This window comes from Saimiri boliviensis, chromosome 7 (genome assembly GCF_048565385.1).
Source record: "Saimiri boliviensis isolate mSaiBol1 chromosome 7, mSaiBol1.pri, whole genome shotgun sequence".
NCBI lineage: Eukaryota > Metazoa > Chordata > Mammalia > Primates > Cebidae > Saimiri > Saimiri boliviensis.
Genome location: NC_133455.1, coordinates 112,120,744 through 112,134,818, shown reverse-complemented (window position 1 = coordinate 112,134,818; position 14,075 = coordinate 112,120,744). Strand labels below are relative to the sequence as shown.

The 14,075-nt window shown below is 33.9% G+C and overlaps 1 protein-coding gene across 3 annotated transcripts in view; it reads left to right on the top strand.

Moving 5' to 3' along the window:
• The window catches only part of PIK3C2G (phosphatidylinositol-4-phosphate 3-kinase catalytic subunit type 2 gamma), a 381,818-nt gene that overhangs the window by 186,184 nt on the left and 181,559 nt on the right, over positions 1–14,075 (top strand). The gene's annotated exons all lie outside the window — the stretch shown is intronic.

Sequence of the window (14,075 nt, the reverse complement as noted above, 5' to 3'; positions counted from 1 at the left end):
TTATAAACCTGAATTCAGTTTATTTATTAACAATTATTTATTCTTGGACATAACTGTGTCAAGTGTCTGCAGACCTCTTTCCAGGATCAAGAAATTTCAAGAAGTGAATTGGTGATTAGGTGGTGACTTGAGTAATCTTCTGGAAAATTTTACTGTCCTTTCTCTGCTAAAAAGAAAAGAATACTAAGGTTTAAGATTAAAGAGTAGACTCTAGTGTGGCTCTGACTGAAAGAGTGTTACTAAGAATTCTAACCATTTAACTTTTCTGCTTTGACTACTCTTTGTTGTATGACAAGATTGTCTTATGGTAGACATAGTACAGTTAATGCTAGACACTGTGGTAGTCATTTCAAATATTACTTCATTAATTGACAACGATTCTTTAGTTTCCATTTCTCAGATGAAAAATATTAATAGAGAGGCTTGGCATACTGAGCTATTAAGAAGAAGAGCCAACATTTGCTCCTGTGCACGATACCTTAGGACCCATCAATCTACTTACATATTACAAAAACTATAAAAATAACAATAAAAGTTAGAATAATGTAATAGAGGGAGAACAAGATTTGGAGAAAAGCATACTAGAGGAAAAATTTCAGCTCAGGCCTCTACTAGGCTGGGTGGCCCTTGAAAAATTATTCAGCCTCCCTGATCATCAGTTTTATTACCTATAAAGGAAATATAATTATGCTTGAAACAGTTATTACTAAACACACACACATATGTATATTTTTTCTTTTTACCTTCAAGAATATGTTTTTGGAGTCATTTAGGAAGGATATGAAATATTGTCAAAGTTTCAGTTTCCAAGGTTATATCAAAAATTACTAATTACATAGAATTTGGATCTCAGATTCCTGGCATTTGACTTCTGACTACTACAATTGCTCTTCTTGTCTTAACCCAATTGCAAATTTAAAATTTAAGTTTAATAATAGAGTTTGAAATGAGTAAAAGGAGCAGTAGAAAAATCGCTTGTATAAACAAACTAGTTTACGGATCTGTTGAGAAAAGTTTTTGAAATAGTCTGAGTCAGAACAGGTTGGGAATATGCGTGTCATTTAGTGTCAGAGAAATTTGACATACAGAGAAACCTAGCAAAATTCACAGATCGCCAGTTGATACATGTTTTTGCATTTCAACAGCCAACATATATTTCATTCACATCCCTCATCTGCCTGGTAACATAATACGGATCAAGAAAGTACAAGTAAAAATCTTCATCAATTTCTTAGTTCTTTTAAAGGGTTATTTAATGTATTAACCCTTTTATGTTGTCTTTAATATTCACACTAAAATAGAATTGAGTGTTAACAGAAACTCCACCTCTGATTTCTTCAAGTTCATCAGACCACTCCACAATCTGGCTTACTTTCCTACCAACTTTCTGAGCCACTCATGTATGTATCTGGGGTAATTTCTTTTATCACTCTCTGTATTTAGCAAGTTGTTTGTGAAATGTTTCATGAATCAATATCCTTTCTTTATCTCCACTAAACCTTTAACTCAGTATGACATCATTTCCTTACTACTAGTGCTATGTTTTTTTTTTTACTTTGTCTTCCTAATTCAAGTCTCTATCCATCCCATGTCATTCTCCACATTGTTTTAAAACTAAACAATAATATTGCAATGTCTATAGTACAAAGATTAAAATTTTAATCACCATATATAATGAATCACAGGATACATTTTATTTTATTATCAAGTGGTTCCAAAGCAATCACTTTGTGTTTCACATAAGAAAATATTTTTATTCTCTTTAACTCATAAAGTAATAGTTAATATTTTAGGACCTACTTCACTGTGCCCGGATGCAAACCTGTTTCTACTATCTACTGGGTGTCTCACTTTAAGCAAGATGCTTAATCTTTATAAGACTCTTTTTTCCCAGCTACTCGGGAGGCTGAGGCAGGAGAATTGCCTGAACCCAGGAGGTGGAGGTTGCGGTGAGCTGAGATAACAAGAGCGAAACTCCGTCTCAAAAAAAAAAAAAAAAAAAAAAGAAGACTCTTTTTGCTCAGGCATTAAAAATTAGAGTAATAATTAAGAATTAATGCAGTATGGGGCCACAGTGTTGGATAGCCATGCAATACAGAGAATTCAACCAGGAGTCATGCAGGTTTATCTCTGTAAGAGTTATGACAGCTATAATCCTGTCCCACAGAAAGAGCTTGTTTACCAAAAAAATATTTATTGAGCACCTTCGATGAGTTAAGCCATATTGTAGTCTTCAGGGATACAGCAATGAATAAAAGAGACCAAAAACCCAGTTCTTCCTTATGTAGTTTTTAAGAGAAATAAAATGTGTATGTGTAAGGTATTGATAAGTACTAGGGAGAAAAATAAAACAAGTCGTAAACATAAGACTACAAGGGTCAGGTAGTTGCAATTTTAAGCTTAGGGAAACAAGTAAAGGCCTTATGAAAAAGGTGACATTTGAAAAATACCTCAGCAAAGTGAGAGAGTGAACCACCTATGTATCTGAAGATAAGAGAATGCCAGGAAGAGATAATAACATGTGCAAAGGCACTGAGGTCTATTTGGGTTATCAGGGGACAGCAATGGTGCCAGGGTGCCTGGGTTAACTTGAGGGAGGGGACGACTAGTAGTAGCTGAGGTTACAGGGGGAAAGAGTAAGGGTAAGGACCAGTTTTATAAAAATTCCTAGACATTATTGGAATATTAGCTTTAATCCAAATGATTAGAGGGCTCTGAGAGGATGAAAGGCACAATTTGGCTTATATTATCAAGAGATCAATTTTAACCTATTAAAGTCTGAAGTATCTGTTGAACATCTTATCTGGGCTAGAATTGAAAATGAGAAAATTATCAACACATAAGTAGATTTAAAGCCATATTAATAGAGAAGGTCATAGGAGAATGAGTACAAATAGAAAGGAAAGAAGTCCAAATATTTAGTGGTAATGCCAATATTTAAAAATCAAAGAGATAAAGTAGAAATAGAAAAAAGAAAACTGCAGAGAAGCAGTCAAAGATATAAAAGATATGTAAGTGACCATGGAATGCTTCTGATGACAATGACAAATAACAACATCAACAATGACTACTTTTTTTCATTCTTTTCCTTCATTGTGCTTGAACTGATTTGACCTTTTCCCTAACATAACCTGGATACTTTTATTTATTCTTTGTATTAAAAATATTTCCGAGTCCCTTTGTTTCAGCCAAAACCCAAAGAATCCATTCAAGTTACGTCCCAAGTTTGATATGTTCATAATCATTCTCTATCGCAGTGGATGCTTTTTTATAATTTTAGTACAATAATGATCATTTTTTGTCCTTACCCATAATTAAAATTATGTGATTCTTGTCAAAAGAGAAGACTGCCAAATAATATTATGAAGCAGAATTGAGAGACCAGAAATATACCCGCTTATCTTTAAGAATTTATATCTTGTCCCAAAATTTTAAATCAGTAGAGGAAAGATAGATTATTTAATGAATGGTGTTTTTATGTCCAGCTAAGGGGGAAAAATGGATCCAAAGCTAGCACAAGCCACTAAAATACACCAGGTATTTTAAAAGTTAGAAGAGAGAAAGAGAAAGAGAAATAATGAAAATATCAAAAGAAAAAATCAAAGGCTTTTTTATATTAGGAAAACACTTTTTAATAAATCAGTGTTATATATCAAGTCTTTTCAATGATAAAGAACTAATTTATTTAATTAACACAGAATTCCTACAAACCCATAAAAATGGTTAAAGACTATAAGCAAATAATTCCATTAAAAATGTATACTGTCTATAGTTTTTAAACACATGAATTGGTTCTCAACTTGAATTATAAAATAGAATCATACACCACTTTCACCTATCAGATTGGCAAAAACTAAAGAAAAAATTGGTGGCAGCCTACTAATGAAAATGTGTCGAAGCAGAATCTTAAATTAAAGATGGAAATTTAATTGTTTAAAATGTTATGCAAGTTTATCAGTTATCTTTTCCATTTAAAAATACATGTATTTTCACAAAGCAATTTTGCTTTTAAGCAAAAATTTGCTTTTGCTAATTACAGATATACTAAGATATATTCAAAATGATGAAATGATGCATGTAAGATAATATTCATAGTGATTTTGGTTGTAAAAAAATGAAAACAAATACTCATCAATATAGAATTGGTAAAAATATTTCGCTATACTCATCCAAATATAATCCCTTTTACTTTAGAAAGCACTCTACGAGCTAACTGTAAACTATCCCAAGACATATTATTACATTTCAAAAGCAATATGCAGTCTGTGTGCATAATATTCTACTTTTCATCTAAAAGAAGTATTTATTTACTTACCTTGAGTGCAGTTGCATAGAACATCTCTGAATGGATACAAAGGAAATTAGGTGCAATGTTTTTAAAGAGGAGAAAATAGGCAGAGAGAGAGGAAGACTGGAAACTTAATTTTTATTGTTGTCTCATTTGCATCTTTTGGATTTTGTAACCTAGATACATTGCCTATTTAAAAGAATAAGAAAAGTAGATAAGTTTTGAAAACCCTATAATTAGCCATGTTTTGAGAGCAACAGCAACAGACTGTATAATCTCCTCAAATCTTTTTATATAAACACAGAATTTAGACCCTGCCAATCTGCCACTTAATTATTTTAATCATGTGGAAGGGAATGAACTTGAAGATGATCTTGCTAGATGTCTTCTGTTTGCCTTTTGAGACCCACTCCACCGTTTCTCTGCCCCTTCCCCCGAGGTTCCCTTCCATGGACAACGTCCAGAGTCTCTCTTGCCCCTGGCTTTTGGTTGGATACAGCCAATTGGCAGTCCCGGCAGGAGATTACAGGGGAAAAAAGAGAATTCGAGGTATGTATTATCTGCCTCCCTATCTGTGGTACTCTCCTTCAATTGGCTGTGTCTTCATTGCTGCTTTCATGGCCTCTGACTCGTTCCTGGAGTCTCATACCTCAGGCCTGAGTGTTAACAGCATCAATGTCACTGGCCCCAATGTACGGTCTACTCATTGTGATCTTCCTCCCTGCAACCTTTTTTACCAGTCCCATTAAACCTTCCTCAAGTTGTTTGAATGGTGATAATCTTCTGTTTAGACCCTGTTATGGTGGAGGAAGCAGATATTGTTGTTATTGTTTTGCTGTAATTAATATAGGAATGAATAAAACTGAATATTTAATCATTGACATGAACCATGTACAAAAGCATAGTTATGGAGTTTTATATTAACTTCAAAAGTCAAAACAGAGTCCTTATTCAAAATGAAGGGCACTCTGTTTTGTCTGCTTCTGTATATATACAGTCTACTGGTTTCAAAGGCCTTTCTCCTTTCACTTTTTCTTCTTTTAAATTCGATTGCTAGACATCTTACTATTTAATAGCACACGTACTATAAAATAGAGACTAGGAAAGAATCCAATGAAATTCTTTTATTTAGAAGGTATGAAAAATGTGTTGATATCTCCTGATAGGTGGCAATCTTATACTTCTGTTTCTTCCCACTGCTCCATGGAACTTCACCTTTGTTCAAAAGTTGAATACAGATGATTGAGCTAAATATTGTAGTAACTTCCTCATTATTAATATAAGGGTGTTCATGGTACCCCTACTCGGTTTGTGTGTTAGATGATCATTTTTTACTCAGGGCCACATGATATTATGACCCAGGAGTGGTAATTCCACAACACACAGCAATTGACAGTGGCCCTTTTGGTTTGTGGCAAGGTTAGATTTGTGTTATTTTGAATGGCAGAATGACTACAAGACTTTTTAATAACTAGGAAGTAAACATCACAAATTTTTTTCCAGACAGATGTTCAGTGGTTATTTTGTGACAGAATACTCACACAAGTTGTCAAACTTAAGAATGATTTGTGCCTTTTCTTTTTAAAATGAAAGTTTCAAATTTACAGCCTTTCTTGTGATGTCTAGTGGGTTGCCACTTGGCATATATCCTATTAATACACAGACACACGCACTTCATGTCAGGTGCCCCTTCAAGATAAAGGTAATTTTTCATGGTAATGGAAAAGCAAATATTATTTGCTTTAAATATGTTACAGAGGGAGTATTCTGAAAATGTCATGTTTGTTTGGATATGTTCACATAACTACCTGGATTTGTTAACAGAAAATATGTAAAAGCATGATCTGAAAACATCTCATGTCTGTGTACTTTTAAAACTTGGAGACAAAATTTTCTAATCTGTCATAAAATTCTTCAAAATAATGAATTTAAAAGTATAAAGATTCAACAGCTTTCACTAGTATGTAAGAACAACTGATAATTATTGAGTAATATTGAAAATGTTAAGCAAAATTGTTAAAAATGTTTGCTTAACTGTTAGATGGTATTATTTAAAAGTATTATCATTGAGAATACATCAATAGAATTAATACAGACTCTGGGGGATTTCCTCCTCTTGGGTCTCTGCATCTTTGTGATGGATCCTTTCCGGCAATGAAGCTAAGGAAATCAAATATTGGAATGAGACCTCAGTGCTATAAAATGGAAGCTAAGGTCCTAAAATATAAATAAAAATATTCAATAACATAACTGTCACTAAGTAGTTTTAATTACTAATAATTGTTAGTGCCAAAAGTGCTTTTGATTAAAACATACAGTAAAATTATTTTTGAATAGTATTTTCTCTATCTTATTCTTTTTAACTTGATTTGAGTTTGTGTATGTTTTGTAATGGAAAATATTAGTATGAAATAATATATTTATAATTCCTTACTGTTTTTGTTATATATGTTTAATATAAACACAATGATGTTTTGATATATGTGGTGAAATTGTTACTATAGTCAAGCAAATTAACATATTAATCATCTCACATAGTTATCACCCATTTTGGAATAAGAACACTTAAAATCTACTTGTTTAAAAAATGGTTCAATATACAATACAGTGTTATTAACTATAGTTCTCATGCTGTATATTAGATCTCTGGACTTATGCATAATATACAACTGCATCTCTGTTCACTTTGACCTCCATCTCTCTATTTCCTCTCCCTGTCCACATCCCACAGCCACTATGCTGTGCATTGGACTTTCTTTTAGATCTCACATAAAAGTACAATTGTGCAGTATTTTTTTGTGTCTGCCTTATTTCATGTAATGTTCTTTAAGTTTATCCGTGTTGTATAAAATGGCAATATTTCCCTTTATAAGGCTGAAAAATACTTTACATTAATTATATATATATAATAAAATATTCTTGTTAGAAATTGAAAATATATTGAAACAAATTACATATAACAAATTATATATATAATGTATATATATTATATTATATTATATGTATTATCTATATATAATACACATATATACATAACTGTGGTGGAGACATATATATATATATAAACAAATTGTGGTGGAGATATATTTATATATATACACACATATATATATATCTGGCCAGGGCAATCAGTCAAGAGAAAGAAATAAATGGTATTCAAATAGGAAGAGAGAAAGTCAAAATTGTCTCTGTTTGCAAATGACATAATTGTATTATTAGAAAATCCCGTTGTCTGAGATTATATATACATATATATATACACCACAATTTGTTTATCTATTCTCCCCCACCATTGATGGACCCTTAAGTTGTTTTTATTTCTTGGCTATTATGAATAAGTTTGCCATGGATGTGAGACTGCAGATATCTCTACAATGGGCTGACTTTATTTCTTGCTGGTTACATACCCAGAAGAGGAATTGCTGGATCATATGGTAGTTCTAGTTTTAATTTTTTGAGAAACTTCCATACTGTTTTCCATAATGGTTGTACCAATTTACATTCCCACCAACAGCATATTGAGTCCTCTTGGTGCCGTTGTTTAAAGTTAGTTTAACCATGCATGCTTGCACTGATCTCTGGGCTCACTATTCTGTTCCATTGGTCTATGTCGCTGCTTTCATGCCAGTTACCATACTACTTTATTACAACTTTGTATGCATATAATACTTTTTAAATTTTTTTTTTTTTAATTTTACTTTAAGTTCTGGGATACATGTGCTGAACGTGCAGGTTTGTTACATAGGTATACATGTGCCATGGTGGTTTGCTGCACCTATCAACCTGTCATCTAGGCTTTAAACACCATATCCTTTTCCCATTGCTTCTTTTTGTCAGGTTTGTCAAAGATGAGATGATTGTAGATGTGTGGTGTTATTTCTGAGGTCTCTGTTCGGTTCCATTGGTCTGTATCTCTGTTTTGGTACCAGTACCATACTGTTCTTGTTACAGTAGACTTGTAGTGCAGTTTAAAGTCAGGTAGCATGATGCCTCCAGCTTTGTTCTTTTTACTTAGAATTTTCTTGGCTATACAGGCTCTTTTTTGGTTCCATATGAAATTTAAAGTAGATTTTTCTAATTCTGTGAAGAAAGTCAATGGTAGCTTGATGGGAATAACATTGAATCTGTAAATTACTTGTGGCAATATGGCCATTTTCACAATATTGATCCTTTCTATCCATGAGCATACAATGTTTTTCCAATCTGTGTCCTCTCTTATTTCACTGAGCAGTGGTTTGTAGTTCTCCTTGAAGAGGTCCTTCATGTCCCTTGTAAGTTATATTCCTAGGTGTTTTATTTTCTTTGTAGCGATTGTGAGTGGGAGTTCACTCATGATTTGGCTCTCTGTCTATTACTGGTGTATAGGAATGCTTGTGAATTTTGCACATTGATTTTGTATTCTGAGACTTTGTTGAAGTTGCTTATTAGCTTAAGAAGATTTTGGGCTCAGATAATGGGGTTTTCTAAATATACAATTATGTCATCTGCAAACAGAGACAATTTGGCTTTCTCTCTTTCTATTTGAATGCCATTTATTTATTTCTCTTGCCTGATTTCCCTGGCCAGAGTTTCCAATACTATGTTGAACAGGAGTGGTGAGAGAGGTTATCTTTGTCTTGTGCTGGTTTTCAAAGAAAATGTTTTCAGCTTTTGCCCATTCAGTATGATATGGGCTATGGGTTTGTCATAAATAGCTCTTACTAGTTTGAGATATGTTCCATCAATACATAGTTTATTGAGAGTTTTTAGCATGAAAAGATGTTGAATTTTATCAAAGGACTTTTCTCCATCTATTGAGATAATCATGTGTTTTGTTTTGTTTTGTTTGTCATTGGTTCTGTTTATATGATGGATTATGTTGATTGATTTGTGTATATTGAACCAGCCTTGCATCCCAGCGATGAAGGCCAACTTGATTGTTGTGGATAAGCTTTCTGATGTGCTCCTGGATTTGGTTTACCAGTATTTTATTGAGGATTTTCTCATCAATATTCATCAGGGATATTGGCCTGAAATTTTCTTTTTTTGTTGTGTCTCTGCCGGATTTTGGTATCAGGATGATGCTGGCCTCATAAGATGAGTTAGAGAGGAGTCCCTCTTTTTCTATTGTTTGGAATAGTTTCAGAAGGAATGGTACCAGCTCCTCTTTGTACCTCTGGTAGAATTCAGCTGTGAATCCATCTGGTCCTGGGCTTTTTTTGGATGGTAGGCTATTAACTACTGCCTCAATTTCAGAACTTGTTATTGGTCTATTCAGAGATTTGACTTCTTCCTGGCTTAGTCTTGGGAGGGTATATGTGTCCAGGAATGTATCTATTTCTTCTAGATTTTCTAGTTCATTTGAATAGAGGTGTTTATAGTATTCTCTCACGGTAGTTAACATTTTTGTGAGATCAGTGGTGATATCCCCTTTATCATTTTTATTGCATCTATTTGATTCTTCTCTCTTTTCTTCTTTATTAGTCTGGCTAGCGGTCTACGTATTTTGTTAATGTTTTTTAAAAAAACCAGCTCCTGGATTCATTGAATTTTTGGAGGGATTTTTGTGTCTCTTATCTCCTTCAGTTATGCTCTGATCTTCATTGTGTTATGACTCAGTGCCTAATTTGAATGTTGTCAGTTATCTGTGCTTTAGACTATTGCATGCCAAAGTTTACTCTTGTTAGGAAGAGCCAAAAGTTGGCTTAATTCCACCCCTCTACTTAGCATTTTACTAATGTAAAGCTTCTTGTAATTTTAAGTGCCACACAAATGCCATTGTACACCTATCTGATGCATGTCTTCTTTTCAAAACAGAGCTTTTCTACTAGTTTCTCTTACCAAGTAGAAATTAGTAATATTCATTCATTTTTTAAGCTAATTCAGCTGTTATTTAATGAACGCCTACTATATGTTAAGCTTTGTCCCATGCATTAGAGATTAAACAGCAAACAAAATAAAAAACTCAACATCCTAATGGAGTTTACATTCTAGTAGAGAAAACAAATAATAACCAAAATAAATAAATAAGGGACAAAAAAATTCTCTTGTGAGAAACAAAAACAAGGACCTATGTTGAGAGGAGGCAGTGCAATTTTAGATAAAGCACCCAGGGAATAACTCTTTGAAAAGACACTGGGTTAAAGCTATTTTAGGGAGTCAGCCATGAAGATGTTGGCTGAAGAGACCTTCTCTGCTGAGAAAACAGTGAGTTCAAAGGTATTAGAGTGTGCTTAGCAATGTAGAGGGAGTGTGAAGAGCCAGTGTAGTCATGTGAGGTATGCACAGGGAAAGGAAACAGATCATGCAGGGTCTTATAATTTTTGTAAGGTGGCTGAGTATCTAAATGAGAATGGAATCCATTAGTGGGATCACTTTGCCTGTTCTTTTGGGAATAGAATTAAGGAGACAAGGGCAAAAGCAGAAAAGCTACACACATCCTTAAGTGGTTAGTGTAATAATCAGCTGAGAAATTATATTGCATTAGCTGAAGGTGGTAAGATATAGTCAGATTCTATTCTAATTCTGAATTTTATAATTCAGAATATTTTGGAAATTTCCATTCTTAATTTGAAGATAGAACTGAGAATTTATTCATAAATTGGATGTGAGATGCATTCATCACCTAGTGCTGTGTAACTAAGTTTTATTCACTTAAGAAATACGTATTTATTATGTCACTATTTCTGTAGGTCAGGAATTCAGGTACCCCTTAGCTGGGTTCTCTACCTCAGGGTTTTTCTCTCAAGAGGCTATAATCAAGGTGTGAACCTGGGATCTACCCTCATCTCAAGATTCAACTGAAGGAAGATTTGCTTCCACGCTCACTCAAGTGATTGCTGGCAGCATTTAATTCCTTGCCAGGAGGCCTACTTCATCAAAGCAAACAAATAAGAATAGCTAAAGAAAATATCAGCAAGACCAAAATCAGAGCCTTTTACAATCTAATCATAGAAGATTACTCTATCACATTTGTCATAATATATAGGCTAGGAAAAAATCACTAGTTCCAGCTCACACTTAGGAAAGAGTTTTACACAAAGTAGGTAGGATCATTGGAAGCTACATCATAAGGTACCTCCCACCTAAGATATGCCAGGAGTCGGGAAGAGGAGGGAGGGTGGTGGTTGGTGAAGAAGAGTCAAGAACAACTTTCATGTAAATAACAATACATAGGATTATATTACTTGATAAAGTCTCTTTTGATGTTTAAAATTTTATTTTCTCCCTTGAAATGCAGAATTTTAATTGCCGTAAATTTTAAGTTCCAAATCTTTGTCTTAGATCATTTGAGCTACTATAACAAAAATGCCATAAACTGAGTGGCTTATAAACAATAGGAATTTATTTCTACCAGTTCTGAAGGCTACAAAGTCCAAGATCAAGGTACCAGCAGATTCAATGTCTGGCAAGAACTTGCTTCCTGCTTCACGGACAGCTGTCTTCTCACTGTTTTCTCACATGGCCAAAGGGATACAGGAGCTCTCTGGGATTTCTTTTATAAGGACACAAATCCCATTCATAAAATTTCCACCTACATGACCTAATCACATCCCAAAAGGCTCCACTTCCTAATATCATCATATTAGTGGTTAGGATTTCACATACGAATTTTGGAGGAACACAAATATTCAGTTGATAGCATTCATGCATTTATTACATTATTTAGAGGGGGGAAAAAAAGACTTTCAGCTTCCACTAACAATCTGCCAATGACATTTACCTTATGCCAATTCTACTTGTATTTTTTTTTTTTTTTTTTTTACCATTCTGGAGTTCCCATAAGTTATTCAGTCCCAGCAATGTTTATTAAGGATTCAAATGTGACCATTATTGCCTTACAGAGCAGGGACACAAGTTCTTGTTCTCAGAAAGAGCTCAGCAAAGGCAGTTGTTTATCTGTTAGTGTACTGAGTGGTGTAAAGTTTAGGAATAAATAAGTTTTTTAAAATATTAAATATTTTGGACAAATATCCAAGATCATGAAGCAGCATCGTTTGGCATAAATACCTGAGGTTTGTTGTCTCATACCAAGAAAATGAAGGAAGCTGACACACAAATGAGCTTAAGAGCAAAGGTTTAATAGGTAAGAGAAAAGAGAAAAGCTTTCTTTCCTGGCATTTAAGAGTGGAGGTTTAATAGGCAAAGAAAGAGAAACATTCTTTCTCCTGAGGAGCTCTCAAGTGAGTCTTCCAGTTTCTTGGTGAAATGCATGGTGGGGACGGGGTTATAGATGAGCTTGAGAAGGTGGTGTCTAATTTACATAGGGCACTAGAGATGGGTCCAACCAGTGTCATTTACATAGTACAAAGAAGCCAGCCACTCCATTCTAATCCTTTATTATGTAAATGGTTCCTCTACCTGGCCAGTGCCATGTTGCCTATTCCTTCACCGTACACTTGATTGACAAAGAAAAAAGAAGATGGAGCCTCCATGTTGGACATACCCAGCCCCCAGGTAACCTTTCCCTATTGGCACAGTTGCCAGCATTCACCTGTGCAAACTTCCAGCTTGCTTCTCTATGTCTGCAGCTTGATTTTCCAGGCTGCTCTTTGTTAGAAAAGAAATGATTTGGGAGCTGCTTTTTGTTAAAAGAGTATCCTTACCAAGGACTCTCTTACTCCCACTACTGCCTAAATAATTTATTTTTAGCTCCTGTGTCATTTATACTGCTAGTAAATGGCAGAGCTGGATTGACAGTCCATCCTCTTTATATAAAAGTTTTCAGTTTTTGAGAACTTTGTAATCTTGAGAGACAAAACCAATGATCTTGAAACCATCAAAAAATGGTTACTTTCAAAGCATGGTAATGTGAAATACAAGTACAATGGAAACATAGAAAAGGGAAAAATAAGGGTGGACTGGAATAGAGAAACTGGCTGAGAGGAGATAAGACCAAACTCAAGCCATGGATAATGTATAGAAGGAAGACACACAGATTGTATTGTATTATGTAGTTTGTGCATGGGAAATTATTAAATACATATAAATATAAAATTGATGTTTGTAAAGGATAGTTAAGTGCTTTCCTTTAATTCTCCAAAGCTATATATTACCCCTATCTTTCTTTCTAAATTTCCTTTTGGTTGGCAATTGAGGGAGTAAGAAATAAATACACATCCAGTGTATTAATAATCTAACAATTATTCTTTAGTGCTTTTGGCCATCAGAAAATTATATCATCTTATAGACAACCAAAAATATAGCCCATTCTTCAGTTTCACTTGCACTGGCCCCAGTTCCATGGGAGCCCCTTTCTGCCTGTCCTAACCACATCATTAACTTTGGAATATGTGTGTATGTTCATACCACTCCAAAATTTTCCCTTGAGCTTTGTGCTGCAATTTTCCAGCTACTACATATTCCCTACCTCTCCATTTGTAATCATCTGTGCTGATTCTGAAACTCTTCAAACTCTATTAAATAAGAGTGAGGTATACTGATTTTTTTAATGAAAGGACACATCTTTTATTCTAGACTCTCTTTCAATCAGAATGAATCCAATGATAGTCATAGCAGCATTAGCTGCCTCTTCTTAGACTTTTTCAAGTCAATATGAGCAAAGATAATATGGACTGTGTATAAATCTAGAGTTGAAGTAATCACTTTTATAATAACTAAAACCTAATCAGAGTCCTTACCAAGGACTCTCTTACTCTCACTACTTACTGCCTAAATAATTTGACGCTTGGTATTATTTAATTAGAATCTAAATATGTAAATATGTGACATAGTTTTTTTAAAGTCAATATATAAAAAATTCTGCATTATCTACTTTTTAAATAACTTTCAACATTAAATATTAACA